We start from the raw sequence: 19573 nt of genomic DNA, 5'->3' as shown, positions 1-19573 counted from the left end.
TTTGACAACCACAAGGAAAGTAACAAGATTAAACTTCAATCCAACCTTTTTCTCCGACATTTTAGCTGGCGATCGACATTTTTTTATATTTGAACAGCGAATAAAAGGGTTTTACACATCTCGTTTTGAAGTCAGTTTTATCCAATTGTCCCCCAGATATTAATTTCTCGTGAATCAACTTCCGAAAAAACGGAATATTGTAATATAACTTCCTTTTCCTTCTTCTTTTAAAAGGCTAGCGATTGCCGCTCTAACTAAATGGTCCCATTTTCTGTTGCTCTCCTGGGTTTTATGCAACCCTCGATCTACATCAATTCCTTTACCATGGTCCACACCTTCCCCTTGTTTAATGTTTCCAGTTGGGAGATTGTGTCTAAACACGCGAATTTCAGAATTTATTTTCCTATGTTCAACTGTTTTAAATGAGTTTTCGCCTCCCATTTACTTCCTTTCGGACTCCCAAATGACTTTGCACCTGATTGAATTCTTGAATCGTTTATTCGTCGGCCTGAGCGCAAATAAACGTTTTAAGAGTCCGTGTTCTCCTTAGATTCGCGTCAGGTGCTAACCAGGAGCATACGGAAGGTTAATAGGTTACGAAATTGACCACGCCCCTTTGCCGTGCTGGAGCGGCGCAGTCGCCGAAGTCATTCAGGGTGGCAAAAAGAAAAGACCATCACGACGGCGGCGGCGTGGCTAGATCAGCCACCATTGTGGTCACGAGGACGCGACGGCTCGATTGTGATGGGAAAACATTTCGCACCTCTTCCCCACTTCTTGAATCCTGATTCCCGAGCACCCCTAAACATTCCCTCTCGGCCCGGCTTCCCCCTTCAATCTCCCCTTCTCCGGCGTCTCTCTTCTCTCCGCCCCCTTGGCCGCTCACCCGACACCCCCCAAACTCCCACCCTCCGTTTCTCTCTCTCTCACACCCCCATCCCTCCCGCTCCATCTCTTCTTCGCTTCTCGTCTCTTTTTCTCTTTGCGAAAATGCACCCGTGCACGTGGTTCGCCGAGTCGCCGCGGCGGCGTCACCGACAAGGTTCGTGGATTCACGGAGAAGTGGTTCCCTAATGTGCTATATGATTGGAGGGGAAGGACTACGTCTCGTCGAAGCAGTCACTTATTTCGCTAAAAGCGTCGCCAGGCGTCAGGCAGTTTAGAACGAGTAATACGATTCGAACGCCATGAAACCGAGAATAAGTGCATGGCATGCATTGCGTCGCGCAAAACATTGTGGACATATTTTTCGCGAACTATGTTGCCAAAATCGAATTCAAGAGAATACTTTGCGGTTAAACATTCTTTGTTCATGAATCTCCAATTTGATGAGCTAATTAAAATTATTACAATAAACACTAAGCCTGCCGTCTAATATTCCGATTCAAATCTTAATTAAATGGCTATAGCTATTACAAAATGCTACTATCATGTCTATATTCGCACCAATATCAGCGTAGAAGTTATGCATACACATGCATAACTTATTTCCTTGGAATATTTGCAAAGTAGGATTCCGTGAAGGCGAATTCTAACATGGATGTACAGCGTTTCACACAACTTTTATCTTAATTTCAATGAAATACTCTCATTTCGCACCCTCAAATAAAATGTGGACGTGTGGGTTTGTAGAACACATACAAACCCCACCTTACTTTTTCAGATCACTCGTCGCGAATAAGAGATTGAGATCACTTGTGAATAATTGATCTTTCTATTGTTTCCTCTCAATCCGATCCAGGTTTGGGTCCGACCGAGTGTCGGTTGGTTCCAACTCAGATGACGCTTCAGGAACTGCGGACTTCACTCGAGGCGTGGTGTTTTTTGGTATCTGTTTGGTAAGTAGCAGACAGCATATCTAAAGGTCCTGACGCCTTTAACCTGATGTGCGAATTTCTTACACCGTAGGGGGTTGGTAGGACGAAAACTGTATCACTACATATCAAACTGATCACACGGTGGCTACCCACTCAAAATAATAATTATTAATGATATCGTGGCCACTATAGGGGGAGAGCATGATGCAGGACGGGCATCATGACTTGGAAGGGACTCAGTATCACTCAACCGATAGAATTTATGAACGGGGTGGAGCGGGAGAAATATATATTTTCGTGTAAATGAATGGACATTAATAGGCAGCCTGTGACTCTCACCACTTTCGATATGCAAATAGGAACTCCGACTCCTATTATATTACTTAGTGGATGACTCAGTATTTGCATCCTCAGGAACACAGACATTAAAAAAAAACATATTAAGAGAATTATATACGGGCATTCATTAAATATACATTCATTAATTTTTTTCACTACCGCAATTAGGTTTAGAGAATGAATTGGGACGGATTCAATACAAAAGAGGAGCTGCACTGCATGAAAGATTTTTTATAAAACATAAAGAAAAGCTAAACTACTAATAATATATCACAAGCTCCATCTAACTCCATGTTAGTCTAATGCATGAGCTATAACATAAGGAATACAATGTAAGACTCATTAATCAAAAATTACTCTAATACCACTGTTCATCATGGTGATGATCGCCTGCAGGGTGATGTAAAGACTGTGGTAGGTTGTATCATAGATTAGATATGGACCCAAAAAATAGCCTATTTTGAAAGGTCTTACGAAAGCCCATCATAATTGTCATCTAAGTCACCACGAGGATAATAAGATAGAGTATATAGCCTTTTTTGGTCATTATTATTTTATGATTTGGTGTAATACCATTATTGAATATTGTCTCGCATGCATTGAGCGCTAATTTAAATTTTTTGACTGTGATGCGGGTATATTCTTGTGCAGCAACTATTATAAAATGATTTCCTAATTTAGTACATGACATATTCTGTGCAATTAAGTATGGAAACTATGTGGGTTATTCTTTTAAAAAAATCCATGCTTAGCGTTATGCTCTTTAATAGTCACTCAATAGACCCTAGGATGGTCACTTTAAAGACAGAAAGATGCCAATGGAGGACAGAGAATAGTTGGCGTGGAACCACCCTCTGACACGCACACTTAGGGTGAATAGCTGCCTTACATGTGGTTGGACGTGCGCATTATTCAGGGACGGGATGCGCGCAAGAACCGTTGTACAAAACCAACCCTAATCGTAAACTCACATTTAAATCCACGACCTTTCTTCCTCGATTTCACGCAACGAGTCAATTGTGACCTTAACCATGAAGTGCCCGTGCTGTGACCAGGTTTGTGGAGCTGAAAATCAGTTTTCCCTTTTCGACTTCGGCCATTAAATAGATATACATGTCCCTTTAACTCTTGACTCAATTCAATCCCACACAATCATACCTTTTGATGGACGCCGTAAGTGGATAACTCTGACAAGGCGTGGCAAATTGGACATTTTAATGATACGAAAATTAAGTCTGAACCGGGAGACTTTTAACTGGCCTCAAATTTTCAACCCTTTGCGGTAGCAGTAGCTGGGTTTCATCCGCCTCTCTCGCATGGCAATTCGGAATTGTGCTCAACTAATTTCATTATTTTTGTTTTTATAAGGTGATGTATAAAAAATTTGACCTCTGTTAAATAAAATGTAAACATCGCAATTATCTGAAAATCACTGATGGTTCACTATATGAAATCAAGCATTTTTGTGAGCCCTTGCAAGTTTTTCATCCTTAAAACTCGAAATTCTTGAAATCAACCTTAGTAATTAATACTACCTAATGTGGTAGGTTCTTATGCATTCTAAGTTCAGTCTATCGTCTCGATCCATTTGAATCTGTTTAAAACATATTTGCTCTTGCCTTAGTTTGAATAATCTATTCTTCTTTATTTTACGTGTATATTTTGTTTGATTTTGTTTTTATCGTTGGTTGTTATTAATTAGTATCTGTGAAAACCTTGATTTAAAGGACATTAATCAGAGAAGAGATTCGTGAAATCAAATATAGAAGGTTCCGTGAAAACAGATTTGCTCTTATTTATACTGGAATGTGACAGGACATTTGACGAGTAAAAAGATATATAAAAAATCATCAATCAATTACTAAAATAAGTCAGTTCAACTTATTTGAATTCCTTCGCCTAAAAAAGAAATGACTGAGCTATTTTGCAACAATGTTTTTTTTAATACAACTTTGGTCGCTATCAAATTATGATATTTGCTGATATTAATACGCAATATTTAATTATTTTAATATCATGTAGTTAATTGAGGGGCGTGGTAGATATGATTTGCGGTTACTAGTCGGAGGGCCCAGGTTCAGATTTTTGTGGTATCTATACACACGAGTACGGTCGGCTTTACCAAAATGATATGATTTTTTCTAGGAGCAAAATCTTCCTGAGACACCGCCGGCGGAACAGGGCAAGGAACTTTACCCCCTACCTGAATGTGTGAATTTCATACGGCTTAATTCGAAATAAAACAACAAACCAAACGGAAATCCTAAAGAAGTAGGAATTCATCTATTCTCACCTTTCAAAGAAACCTTCGCGTCGATTACTGTGGCCGATGGATTGACTGTCGATTTTTTCTGAATGATTTTTGATTACATACCAATAGTTGACTGGTGGTCAATGTTTACGATGAGAGATCTCGGCAGGCATTAGTTTTTCAAAGGATTCTCTGAACGACCAGCTCCTTTGCAAAACTCATTCTCTAATTCGCGAACGCTACCTTTGCATAAGCTTGTTATCATTTTACTTGCCACAAGGTAACACCTTCCGAGTAGGCATGCTTTATTTTAATTTTCTTCGGACAATTTTCCAATTTGATCACGTATTCCCTAATTAACAAAGAGAGTCTACCATTTAAGGTAGGTTTTGAATAGGAACAAAGACTGAAAACCGCTTCTAACTCTCACCTAACACGATACAATGTGACAACCTACGCTATGATAAACCCTTCTTCAACTCCGAATTCTTCCTTCCTCCCTTCATTCTGTCCCACACATTTACTATTTTCCTCCTTCCTGCCCAACCTTCTATCCTCTATTACAGTCTCCAAAATTCCATAGCCTTTCAAAATATTCTGCATCAATATTCTCGCCACTTCTTTTAGAATACCGAACTGCGAAATTGCAAAGAAGGATTACAAAACTTTGGTACGTGGTATCCCAGTGGGTATAGCGTTGAACATAGGTTCCGGGTTCGACTCCTGGGAACACCTCTGGACACCCTCAGCTCTACACGAGCTGTATGATTTTTCGGGTACCAGATCTTCCTTGGAAACCATAAGTGACACAGGAAAAGGAACTGGCCCCTCTACCCTGATGTATTAACTTCGCGCGCCGCTATGCTTAGTATTCGGTTAACTCTATCGCATATCAAACCGACGTTCAGGTTGATAACTGTGGTTTATAGGAAGTCGAGAGTATTGGATCTTTAGATGACGTAGTGGGCATTCGCATCAAAGTAGTGGGCATTCGTAGTGGGCATTCGTGGGTATGCCTTTCGTCGTAGTAGGCGTTAATGTCGACGCCACCTCACCCTTATTCTAAAATTGACGGTTTCTCAGCATGCACCCATACGCATTGACTCGCGTGTCGAATGCACGAAAAGAAAGAGAAACGCTGTAAACTTCACGGTTACTCGTAATTCAAATGATTATTAATATCCTTTCAAGGTCCTCTTGACAATCTTTGAAGTAGATCGGACGTGGGTTTTGTTGCAGGGGGATGAAGGCGTGCCCCGTATTGAACGCAACACTTTACACATCCCTGAAAAGCGGAATATCACTTTTTTCTCACAAAACAATGAATGTCACTACATTGGCACCATACTCCTTCCACTCTGACATTGAGGGTGGCTGGCTGATCATAAGTTTCCGAAACCGGTTATGAATACCGCGTTTCAAGGAGGTGAGGGGAGACACGTGCTCTCCCGAGAGACTCCCAGCTCCATGCTGCCATGAATTCTCTCTGTTTGGTTCTCGGTATCCCTCTCCACATCTCTCTCGATCTAGAAATAGGTACGGGAAAGGGAAAACCACCGCAGAGTGCAGACACCTGATAAAAATAAATGGAACTTCGACAAGAAAAATTCGGATATGGGAGACCTACAAAACTCTCGTCGACAAGGAACCCAAAGATATAATATGAACTCGACAGTGGTCTCAAGAGGTGTCATCTAGGTTTTAACCCGCTTGGGCCAAACGCGTATCAGTGAATTGTATTGAAGAAATAAATTCTTTATACCGCTCTCTCTCCCTCTCCCTGTGCCCAAAATTCACTTAGAAAGGGATATACAGGGTTCGTCCGGAAAATAAGAGTACTGAGCTCAGGAAAAAAAATTTATTACACTTTTACATATCTTAAGCTAATATTCCTCAAAATAGGACCCTTGTGAGTCGATAAACTTGTTCCAGCGGCGTTCCCATTCCTGGAACGCTCCCGCGAAGGCATCATCGGGAACCTCTCGAAGACTCGTCGTCGACCTCTTCTCTGCCCTCCACGAACATCTTGTGCCACCGAAAGATCATGTTTCTGGACATGGCTGACTCCCCGTAAGCCTGGTTAATCATACCGACAGTTTCGGTAGACGATTTCCCAAGCTTTACCGCAAATTTGATGGAATAACGCTGCTCCAAAAACTTCGGCATCGCATTCCGTGACGTGGGTCGAGCGTGGAGGTTCGCGTTAACAGAGCTCCTCACTACACCACAGCTCAGAGCCGACTGCCTTTTTCAGCGTCGCTTGCCAACATACCCCCCTCCAATCGCAGCCCGTCAGAGCGGTGCTGGGCGCGCCTGGAGCGGCGGGAAAAAATCAGTAGTCAGTACACTTATTTTCCGGACGAACCCTGTAGCTAGCGTGGTAAATGAGTATGAAGAGGTTGCAGGAAATTTTACCCCTTGCGAAAACCGTTCTAACTTAGCAAGACAAATGGGAAAGATGCAAATTAACAAGCTTCTTTCTTTCAATGTTAGAAAATATCAATAATGCACACCCCTGCCACTTTTCATGGCATTCATATCTGTGCAAAAAAGTATCAAAACCAGGGCACCATAACCTTTACGATTATTTTGGGCCACTATGGTACAGGCATTGTAGCGATGTCACGACCACATGACTATGATATCCATATCATAATGCCCTCAAGTGTCTGTATTATAGTGATCCACGCAGCTAAAATTTCCGTAATATATGCATCCCAAATGTCAAATATTAATAGCCAAATTCTGCAGGGACTTTAACAAAATCAGCTCATCCACCTATAAGAAAATTTACGTACCAATCATGGGCTGCATTTCAAGTTTTTTGAAAAAAAATGTCGTAAAACATCGCATTATTTCGTCCGTTTATAGAATAAAGCCTTGCCTGAGTCTGGCTCAGAACTTAAACTCTGAAATCTTAGGAAGATCCCTCAATAGCTTAACTGGCTGAAGCACTCGGCCGGACATCGAGGGATCCGGGTTCGAATCCCCGTCAAGGCAAATGATTTTTACACTCTGACATTGTTGCATTGAAATACATATTAGTGGATGACTCCATTGAAAGTTACTGTTGCGGCATCTCCCGCAGACTCTTTGAACCTCCTATGCTGTTTCATGCTACGTTCAATCACCTCATCTTCCCATTTTGCTTTTCCTTTACCATGATTTGTTCCCTAAATCCTTCTGCCACACTCCCTTGAAGTGGCTCTCAGGGTTCCAAGTAAGCGGATATGGTATTCTTGACATTATTCCCGGGAATCACTAATACACTTGTCTGTTAATACTTCCAAAGAACCGGAATCGAGCACCATAGATTCGCGAACGCTTAAAAATGCCTCGCTTGCACGGGGGCACCGAGATGAGTGTCGCCTCTTCCATTAGCGATCTCCTATGACGGCGGGATAGGCTCGGGGATGACCCTCTGACCCTCTGGAGTGCGTGAACTCCCTCCTCCCCTGCTTGCCGCAAAAGGATAGAGATACCCGTCCAGCCCCGTGCTCTAGGTGCCGTTGGGATCCACCCAAATCCCACAACCCCCACTGAAGAGACTTTAGAAGAGAGTTTCAACATTGAAGCTGAAGAGAGTTTCAGCATTGATTGTGTGCCCGTTCGAGCGGAATCGGTCGCAAACTACGGAACGTAACTCACGGAATGAGTGCTGGACCACCTGCTCATTTAGTGTTCCTCCGAGACGGGTCTCTTTTTCTTCAGCATGCTGAACACGTTTCCAGGAACTGGACCACGAAGATCGGAGAGATGGATAGTGGAACGGACTTGCTAGGACCACTTTTTCTGGCTGCGAGAAGAGACCAGATTAATGTCATCGAAGCCTCGATAAGTAAGTTAAAATTAGAGTAACTAGGTTAGCCTGTAGCTACTTTTGTAAAAATATAACAATTATTATATTATTAACGCTAATAAAAGCGCATATCTCATGAAGAGTGAAAAATTAAAATTTATGTAATGAATCAAACTCGAATCTCTTAATTAACTCAATACCATAACATCATGAAATTTAAAATTTTATTTATTTGCGCAAAATTGCACTTATGTGAATCGTACATACCACATGGCATACCAGGAAAATGAAAAACAAATAGTTTGTTTCAAACAAGTTTACTAATATCTCACAGAATACCCCCGACAGCTTAACAAATCGTGCCGGTCAAGTGATACCCATAATTGAAATCTTATAAAATATAATTCAACGCTTGCTGAAAAATATTAAGCTTATTTAATCATCCGGACCCGATGAAATACCCGCTCGTATATTTAAGGATCTAGCTTCGGAAATTGTGCCGTATCTAGAAATAATATTTAAGAAGTCGCTGGCAGATCACAAGGTTCTCAGAGATTGGAAAACGGCTAACGTAACACCAATATTTAAAAACGGAGAGAAAGAGGAACCGAGCAATTAGAGACCTATTTTCTCTCACATCAATTTCGTGCAAGGTTATGGAACATATACGTAGTTGCTAGTTCGATCGTGAGTCACCTCGGTAATCAGAAGTTTTAAATGAAAAATCAGCACGGTTTCCGAAAAGTAGTTCCTGCGAGACACAACTTGCGCTTTTTGTTCATGATATTCTTATTTCGGGAGAGAGCACTGTTCCAGTGGACGCGATATTTCTACATTTTAAGAAAGCCTTCGAAAAAGTACATCATATTAAACAAATCATAAAACTAGAAGTATATGACACAGATAAAAATATCCGGGGTTGGATTGAAGACTTTTTGAATGGTCGGGTACAAAGAGTAGTGATTGATGAAGTTAACCCAAATGCAGTAGAAGTTACTTCAGGTATTCCCCAGGGAAGTGACGTCGGAACCTTTTCATTTCTACTTTACGTTAACGACATTGACTCTGTAGTCACTAGTAAGATACGTTTAGTTTCCGACGATGCAGAGGTTTACCGTGACATCCGTGATCTTGAGGACATAGCAGCTTTGTCAGTAGATGAGGCTAATAATATAAAACGCTGGTGCGACACTTGGAAATTAGAATTAAGCTTAAAAAAGTGCGTAGCAATAAATTTTTGGAAAAAGAGCAATTACCACTCGAACGCCTACTGCATTGGGAACACCGAAATGGATTGTGTAGACTCAATTAAAGACCTAGGCGTTACCCTCACTCACATTCTCTCCTGGATGAAACACATACAGGGAATATGTGGAGAAGCTAATAAAAAATTAGGGTTTATTAGAAGAATACTTGGTAAATGTGATGAAAAGGGCAAAGAGAAATGTTATCTGTCGTTGGTTAGGCCTCATTTAGAATATTTAGTAGTATAAATGGGATCCTAACGAAGTTGGATTAATTGCCGAATTGGATCGCGTGCAGCGTTGAGGAGCTATATTGGTAAAACATTGTTATGATAAACTGAATGGGTCATGTTCGGGTAAAATTATTGTGGTTTGTATTCGCCTGCTGCCGCACACCCTGGTGGTGGCTTGCAAGGTATATATGAATAGATCAAATAAAAAATAAATAAATTTTGTGCTCATCACGACGAGGAACTCAATCAATTTGCTGCTATCCCACGCGGCAGAATTTTATCCTGAGGGAATTTCTAAACTGTTCCAATAATATGACAAATACTTAAATCTGGTTAGCGAGTGTGTCGAAAAAATATTAAAAATTCGCAGTCTTGAGATGTAAATAATAAATTTTCCATATATATTTCAGTGTTTTTTATATCCTTATGGAGGTAACTTTGTGGACAGCCCTCGTGGGTATGTAGATCAGAAACGAACACTCCTCCATCCACCCGAAATTCGTGATTCGGTCTCTCTCCTTGCCAGTGAGAAGTGACCTCTCTCACATATTGAACGTCGGGCCGTCGGGTTGATGACTGCGGTCATTATGAACGTCAATCATTTCTAGAGAGGCCGCAGGGAACGCTGAGGCCTGTCGAATTTATTCATATCAGCCATCCGTTTGGAGGGACCTTGTCGTGACAAGCGATTTCCGCTGAAGAGTCCCTATTCGTTAAAAACTCCTATGAAAGTAGAACACTGTCCACATGATGTGTTCGGAGCCGAAGGAGGAATCATTAAGAGGAGATTAAAAGCTATGATGGGAATATTGGAAAGGTTTTGAGCATGTAGGATACATCTGCTCTGCTATTTGTTACTGAACTTATTTCCAATCAGGCTAAGGATACGGAGGGTGAATCAAGGAGTAATGAAAACATACCTTATATTATTCCATATTATTTTATTGTCTCGGCCGCGCTTTCGATGTCATAGTGCCATGACTAAGATTAATAAATTACTATTAGGTAATTTTCAATTGCTTTCTCCATACTGTTTTCTTTGTTTTGTCTAAAGATAAGGCCAACTTGCAATAAATCCACAGGAGTAGTCAAAATGTTTTTTTGTACCTCTACAAGGAGAGATAAAGGCAGTCTTAAAATTACCTTTCACAGTTTTTTCGTATTTAAAAAGAAAGTTTTTTTTAGAACTCTCTTTTCTGTTAGGGTGGCATGGATTCGGTAATCACCCAATCAAGGAGAGTGAGACAGCGTGACCATGGCGTTTTTATGGTGACCACATTGAAGAGGGCCAGCAAAAACACTAAAAATCCACATAAGAACGAAGTTTAATTCTTTTTGGTTAGATATGCGGTTAATGGCGAATTGAATATGTTGCAGTTACTCTTTATACGTCCATGTGCCAAACCACTCATTTATTTCATTTTTTACGCATAAAACGAAACGGTGCTTCACAATTATTCGCATTATTTCAAATAAAAGTAGTTCTCCAATCTCTCTCCCTTCGAATTTGTTTACGGTACCGCTCACATATTTCGGGAAAGGACCGAAACGGTCTCCTCCATTGAGTCAATTTTAGTCGAAATGTAATCAACTCATCGAACTCGTAAATACAAATCTTAATCACTAAATTTCGCCCAGCTCAGGCTGAATTTTATTTCAGCCATCGTGCCCAAATAAACCCATCGTGTACACGCGGGTAGGTATATTTTGGCATAATCGTCGAAACGTGCCCAGGAAACATCTAAATATGCATGTCTGCTGAAATCTCGATTTAAAAATTTTTCATGAATAAGTCACTTTCCCCTTGACTGCATACGGAGAAAGTAATAACCACAGTTCAACGAATATTCAAACTCCGCTAAAAATATACGAATGACCCTCCAAGCGTACTCCAAAGATCGAATCACAAATCTCCCTCGACGGCTAACAGGGTAACTCGCGGTGACGTGAGGATGCGCACGGAATCCCTTTCCATTGCCCCACACACACCCCGATTGCCTCCCGACCTCCTCTCCGAGCGTGCCCCCATGATCTCCTAACCCATTCCGCCTTCCTTCCTTTCACTTCCGCGATAGCCCCCCCTCCCTCTGCCACAGACGGCTCCCTTTCCCCTCCTCGCCTAGACCCTGCCCCACTCCCACCCCCTCCCCCCGGGACTGACCCGCACCCCCGTGGAAGGGTGGGGGCGAGATGAGGGGTGTAGGTGGTGGTCTGGTGAGGGGGGAGGGGCACCGTTTGAATCCCAGCCCGTCCTCCCCATCCTACTCCCCCACCCTCCTCCTCCCGTCTGTCTGTTCACACTGGCAATGTTTGCCAAGCGTCTGCAGACGCTTTTCTCGCGAATCTAGGTTGCGCAACAATTTGCCAACTCACCGGGACGACCCCGTCCTCACCGACCGAATATCCTAATGGGTTGTTCCATGGAGGGTTTCTCTTTGCTGACGTTTTCGGAGAAAATATTCTGTTTTTACACGGGCTTCTCCGATCTATCTCGTTCACACTCTTGTTGATATTCACGCTCAAGCAAAATAAATCGAACACTGACTCTGGCATTGCATAAACTACCAACTCTCCGCTCTAAGCATAGGACTCTCCTCCAGTATCTTCTTCACCTATTCTTTTGCAACGGATAAATTTATGACATTTGGTGACTGCACAGCGTTGCAATTATAGCTCCGAACTTGGCCTAATTTTCATGCCTTTTGTATTTGGGTGATGTCGGACTTTGGGGTATTGATATAATATTGGACGTGAGATTTTATTTCTTCATTAGGCAAATCTTATTGTGCGCTGGTGCATGATGTAAGTGTATCATTCATTACATGAGCGATTACGTACTAATATTGAGCGTGCGCAAATGAAAAGTAGGGGTTATGATGTTAGATAAATGTTTTAGTCTGTCACATGCGTCGGCATGACCAATCCATCGAAAATAACCTTTGCATTAGGATAATTTAATTTCAACCGAAGCATTTTTGAATCATTTCTTATATTCTCAGTTTATGATTCATTTACTCCATCGGAATTGTGACGTCAATGCTAAATGATAAAAAAATTGAGCTGAAGTTTTGTGAGAATAGTTAGTCGTGATTAAAAGTTTAGTTAAAACGAATGCTTGCCTTGAAATATAACAGCTAAAAATCTTCCTGATAAAAAAGATGAAAAGGGAGGTTGATCCGGCCAAAATTAAATTCCCTAGGAGAAATGAAAGGATATTCTGTTTCCAGAATGATGTCGAATGTTCACATGCCATCTCAGCGTCACGGTATCTGTACATTGAATGGCATTTCCTCCAAAAATGGTGTACCCAAATATGGAAATCGGTGAAAATAAAGGCTGCGTGAATTATCTTTGCGAAGTGCTATAGATGAAGTCGAATTCACTTACGTGAATTACTCGATTAAGTTTTCGGGGAAGGAAGGAAAGTTGAGCTTATTTTCAATTGAAGCTTATCTTATCGTTCAATGTTCAGGCGAAATTCATTCACAGAGAGGAGTGGCTAATGACTGTAAATTCATTACGCCAGAACTCTTACATTTCTTTCTCTCACATTCTGAAATGTAATCGTCGATTCATGCTGGGGTGAGACATTTATTATTTGTAATTGCGTGAATTGAAAATACTAGAATATATTTGTGCGAATCATAGCGTAAAGAACTCAGTTATAAGTTAGTCCAAACTTAGTTCGCTCAATTCTCAGTCACTCCAAATGTTCTCAATGGCGACATTTATTTTATCCGATAAGATTTGAAAACCCTCTCTTCTTCATTGATCCACGGCAGTACACTCTTCTTGTTTCTGACATTCATGCGTCTATTGCGAGATAAAACATGTCCTTGTGGGTATGAGTGTGCAATATGGCAATGAATAAAAAACTTCAGGGATTCCCTTCCTCGATTCCCACTGTGGTCTATCATTTTCGATGCGTTCATCGACGCATTCGTGCCCAAAGTAGAAGGGAAACAGGACTCGGGAAATGTGGCCACCCTGTTCTCTACTCCAGTATCTCCTCCTCTCCCCGTCCTTTCCCTCTATTCCTCGTATCCGCCCTCCACGAGCCGTTTCTCAGAACTGATCATCACTGGGCTCTCTATACGTGCGGCGGTCCCCCAGGCTACCCCCCCCTTCCCCGCCGGGAGCGACTCAACCAGCGGAGAGCGAAGAGGAAGCAACGTCTATCACGATCACGGGTTATACTCGTGCGATCGAATACGATGATATTTAGTTGAACAGATAACGCACCTAAATATTGAAAATATTAATGAGAAATAAAGACGTATTTTTTTAATAAACACTTAATTATTGTTGGACGTATTTGTTGGATTTTCTGTGAGATGTCGTCACCAGATCTGATTTAAGTTTGATGGAATGGAAAAATGCCGTCTCGCAGTGGAACCGGATCTTAGTCGAAGCATTAATTTTCTGTTGAACTGCAAAATAAAGTCAATTATTTATGCATGTGTTTATACGTATCAAAATGAGAACTGCACCAAAATCAGTTTATTTAAAAAGTCGTTAAAATTAATATATAAAGAATTTTTTGAATAGTCTTCACATATTAATAGGGACCTGGTAGCCCTCATATTAGCTTCTTTCGCTGTTGAAAGGGCTGCCTCCTGGTCCCGAAACGACCGTGAGTTTCACAACAGTCTCCGTAAATTCCTTTTAATAACTATCCGAATGAACTGTGCGCGTATATATGTTATTATTATTAGGTAATCTACCGGTTAAGGCAGGGTTTTGGATGGAAACAGCTACTAAATAAATATTTTGTAATTCCTAACCAAATCCAGTATCCTACTCTACATTAGACCCCTCATCGTCTCTGAGTACTTTCTTCCTCCCTTCATCCCGTCCAACATCCCTATCTTGCTCCTTCCCTTTCCTCGTTTGCCTAACATTCTCCCCTCTATCACAGTCTTCAACATCCCACTGCCGGTCAATACCCCCTTCATCAACTTTTCCTTCCTCCATAGGATTACTCCCAACAAACCCCTCTCTTCACCCACCATACCAAGTACTTCCTCATTTGTTTTCTTCTCTGTCCATTTCACCTTCTCCATTCTTCTCCACACCCACATTTCAAAAGCCTCCAATCTACGTCTATCCTCCTGCTTCAATGACCACGTTTCCGCACCGTACATAGCTACGCTCCATATCAAAGTTTTTACGAGTCTTTTCTTAACATCCTTACTCTTACCGAAAGTCTGTCACTGATTCAAAACATATTCCTCATTTGACTCAGGTGATCTAATTTTCCGATAAAATAAGGAGTAATTCCCAACAGATTTCTTGGCGGAAAGAATAAAATGGAGTTCTCCTGTCATTATCTTAATGCTAAGCCTCATTTTGACACACACCAATAATAATGTTTGCCTCTTCATCCTTTTCCTTATGTAGACAGTTCGCATTAGAGGACTCCGTGGCGCAACGGTAGCGCGTCTGACTCCAGATCAGAAGGTTGCGTGTTCAAATCACGTCGGGGTCAATATTTTTTAATGAAGACACATCCACACCCACCCACACACCCTCTTTGGCCGGGACACTTTTTTCAAACCATTAACCGTTTCAGCTGAATTTTTGTTACTCTATTTGGAAAGAAACTTTTGAATAAGCACCTCACCATCGTGGTTAGTGAATGCCCTCGGTAGGCGTTGCTAGAAACCACAGGTTGCATGGCTTTTGAATTTTGGGTATGCTGTAAAATCTAGGATATGCGGGACTCTCTCACTTTCCACTTTTCTTCGTGGTTGAGGATACCTTGTATGTTAGAAACCAGGCCCTGACTTACTCTCAATCAGAGGTAAAAATATATATGACCATAAGCGCGAATACGATAACAAGTATTGGTAGTGTTTATGTGTTGTCGATATCCTGCGAGTGTTTTAAATACGAAGACCCATCTTAATAACATTGTTCCATTATGATTTGAATGGATCTTATTATTGAATAATCCTCTTATTGAATATTTTGCATGTAAGTAGCTTCTTTCATGTAAAAAACTTTGTTAGTGTCTATGCTCTTTCTAAAGTCTATGTAGAGGTATAATGATTGTGCATGCATGGCTGGTGACCTAACACCCCTCGCCACACACTCTTGCGGCGGCTTGCGGGGGGTAATGTAAATGAATACGAACCAATGAATCCCCGTTGAGATTGACTGATTCAGTAGTTTATGGAATATACATGGTCAAGGAATTTAGGCGGATGAACAAGTCGAGGTGAGGGAGGAGAACCATTTATAGTATCGAGAAGTCGGGGCGATTTCGCCGAAAAAAAGGAAGAAACGCCAAACGGCAGATCCATAAAAGGCGAGCGGCCGTTTAAGGACATCTCGGTCAAAAAATTACCATACGCATCTCATTCTGAATTAAACCAGAGACAAATAAAACCTACTTGCTTCTTGAAAAATCGTTATTAACGAGGAAAATACTTCAAAATCTTATTTCATGTCTACACCTGCAAGTATCCCCACAATTCGCCGCGGGGTGAATTCTGAGAAGGCTATTTCGATCCGGTCTATTTTATAATTCACGCCTTATTTCTCTTGTCTTTTACTAAAAAAAATAACGGTCCTGTACATTTTCTTAAATTTATTTTTAATCTGCATTCCTCACATCACTCCGCTTTGCGGTCTAAATCGCCAAAGAAGCCCGCATATATGTCCATGTCCTTAATTCTCTATACATCAATGTGTGCCTGAAAATAACCTAAGGTTGCAGGTAACGGATGTAACATAGGTCCTTGATTTTCCTACAAAACTCACTCATTAAGTTAAATCTGTCTCTAATAAACTCAACCCATTCACGAATACTTTTTGTTTATGGTTACGTAGATGAGAAATTTCTTATGCAGTGGATCACTTTCTCATAAATGTCATAATATCAATGCCCATTTATAAAATTTGCGAGGGATCTAAAGTTTCCTTGAAATCAAAAAATAGAGCATCTACTTGTGTATTCCCTTTCCCCGATTGAGGAATATTATGAATAAGAAATAAAATTGAGTTTCGCGTGATCCTCTTCCATTGACCTGTGCAGGTCACGGCAAAGTATATTCCCATATCAGGCGAGCCACTGGAAGGACGAAATACCAGAAAATTTACTACAGTAGGAAACATCATGAAAATAAATATTAGACAGTTGGTTAAGTACAGAGCAGATAGATTTAAGATGTCATTTCTCCCGCAAACGATAAAGGTTCAGAATAACGTTATCCGACCGCGTTAGGGAGGAAAAGTAAGCCGAATAATAGTCTGATACTATGTAGTAGTATGTAAATATACTAGTATGTAGGCTTGTAAGGTACCATGTATTCATGGCCATGTGCTCGACAAACTTCAAAGTCGATAAGTAAAAATCCTATTAAACTAGTGATGACAGAGAGGGGTTAATTCTAGACTTGCACTTCATTAGTAGACGAAGCTGCAACAAGCAAATGGGAAAAAATTGACTGCCGACAGAACGACGTAGGGAATCTATTTTCACCAGCATAAATTGCGATCACAGCAGTAGGAAACAACACGAACGGCAATCCAACTTACTCTAAATCAAAATAATGCCGAATGCAAATAATCACTATGGTAATGGCTAGTATCCTAACACCCCCTGCCAAATGCTGTCGCGTTGGCTTGTAAAGTGAGCCGTAGACGTTTCTTGGGAACGATTCCAAGCTCCGTCAAAAAGCGATGGGCACTGGGAAAGTGCGTGTAATGGGGGTACGAGAAAACTGAAATGAATAACGCACCTATGTATGTAATAAAGCCACCCGTCTGTAATACATTTTATCGAAACAAAATTTCTATAAATCATTGTACGTTGTTAAGGGATTTAGGCTGGGAACCACTTGAAGTACGGATAGAAAAAGCCAGGCTTAGACTTTTAGAAAGGTTCACAACAAACGAGTTTAACTATGACACTGAAGGAATAATAATGGCCCCACACTACTTAGGTAGATCAGACCACAAAGATAAAGTAAGGGAGATAGATTCCAGTACAGATAGATACAAATACTCATTCTTTCCCCGTACAATCAGAAATCATAATATAAAGAAACCGACGCCAGTGTAGAAATTTTAAAAACATTGAAATTACAAGTCGGAACAAAATTACACATTGCGAAGGTGTTAGGTATACTTGTAGGTGCATGTGTATGTTAGTTGGTAGTTTGAGTGTTTGCATGTGTGGGGGGGTGTAAGTGTTCTTGCATGGATGTATGCCATGTTTTTTTGTGGATGCATGACTTTGTGGCTCTTGCATGCGGTTTTTTTTTCTTTTCTTTCTAAATTACGGGTGGTGTCCTAACACCCCCCGCCACACACCCTCGCGGCGGCTTGCGTGGTATTGAGTAGATGTAGATGTACGTTTACCTAATAGATATTTCCGATCATCATAAGGCATCTATGTAAATGGAGAAAGACATCAATGGATCGTTCATTCACTGGATCATATAATCTAGTTTTGGTATCAATAAATTCAATTTTATATTTGTGAATTTTGAGAAAAAAGTACGTCTGAAGAAAATTCACTGGAATCCAAACGCGACGTGAGCGGACACTGTCATTTTATCTTTCGATTCCACACTCCCCTCTATGCATATACTTCCTTCCTTCTTCTTTTCTCTTCTATGATCACTTCCGATCCAGATCAACCGGTCATGGCAACTCTAAAAAGAATCAACTTTCCCCCTATCGAACATTTATGATATCATTAACAAGATCTCTCTTGTCGTGACCTTATATAATGCGGAGGGCGCGGAGTCGGGCAAGTGCAAAACAGCAGCGTTTACCATCCTCCAAATAGCTTCTACCAACAACGAAGTGCCCGATCTCTCTGATTCATGGCCTGGATCCTGGAAGAGTGCAATTTGTTTTGGGTATCGCAGTGATAAACGGCGTTTGTTGGTGTATGATTCGTGCGATCCCAGTCTCTCCACCCATATTCCGCGGCGGCACGCTAATTTCGAGCGCACGGAGCGATGCCGAGTCGGCAGGCGTGAGCCCTGCATCCCGATCCGGGGCGTAAATAACTCTCATTATTACAATGCTGTCGTGGGGATATTTGTTTTCGTGGCGCCCGTTATCGCCCGACGAGACGACGGTTTCCGGGAGACGATATCAAGCATCCGCGGTGAGGATGGCGGCTGCCACAGATGGGCTCCTCTTTGACTCCAAAGCAGAGGAGAGGGAATTCAACCTTGCCGCCGCGAAACTATTATCCGCCCTTCCCCATCCCGTCAAAATGAAGTCCAGTATTGAATGAAATCAAAAAACATTTTATCGAAATGGAAAATAATTATTACCTCCCATTAGAATACTAACCCCAATACTTAAGGCTTTCACATTCCAAAATAAATGTCTAATGCATTCATATCATTCATGAATGGTCTCCACTAGGCTGCTGGGGTGATTACACACCACACCGCTTTTGACGCAAAATATTATTCCCCCTTAGTGCGGATGTTTCTCTGATCCCTTATCGTTCGTGGGAAAAATGACATCTTAAATCTACGAGGGTGGTCTGGAAAGTTTCCGATCTAACAAATGTGCAAGACATTTTTGCTGAAATTTTTGATGTCGGAGACCACCCATGTATCTGTTATACGCTTAATCTCTGGAATTAAAGTAGATGATATCGACTACCGTAGTACGATGGGGCTAATAATACATTTTCAGCATCATCACTAAAAAGACCTGCTTCCAATTTATGTAAGAGATTTAATCTTTAATCTAACCTTCGCTTCGTGATTGATTCCCAGCCTAGCTCATTTAATAATTTTGATACGCTACTCAGCTTGTCATGGCAACGCTTTACAAATACACCTCCTCTACGTCACACGCGATCCAATCCGGCAATCAATCCAATTTCATGAGGATCCCATATACTGGCAGCA

General features: G+C 41.2%; 1 non-coding gene across 1 annotated transcript; it reads left to right on the top strand.

Annotated features, from left to right (window-relative positions):
• The first annotated feature begins 15099 nt into the window (after positions 1-15099).
• TRNAW-CCA (transfer RNA tryptophan (anticodon CCA)) lies at positions 15100-15171 on the top strand. Its single transcript has one exon. It is a non-coding gene; the product is annotated as a tRNA-Trp (tRNA).
• Positions 15172-19573: the final 4402 nt, after the last annotated feature.

Source organism: Hetaerina americana, unplaced genomic scaffold, assembly GCF_022747635.1.
Source record: "Hetaerina americana unplaced genomic scaffold, ioHetAmer1.1.p SCAF_5, whole genome shotgun sequence".
NCBI lineage: Eukaryota > Metazoa > Arthropoda > Insecta > Odonata > Calopterygidae > Hetaerina > Hetaerina americana.
This window is presented reverse-complemented; position numbering and strand designations above follow the sequence as displayed.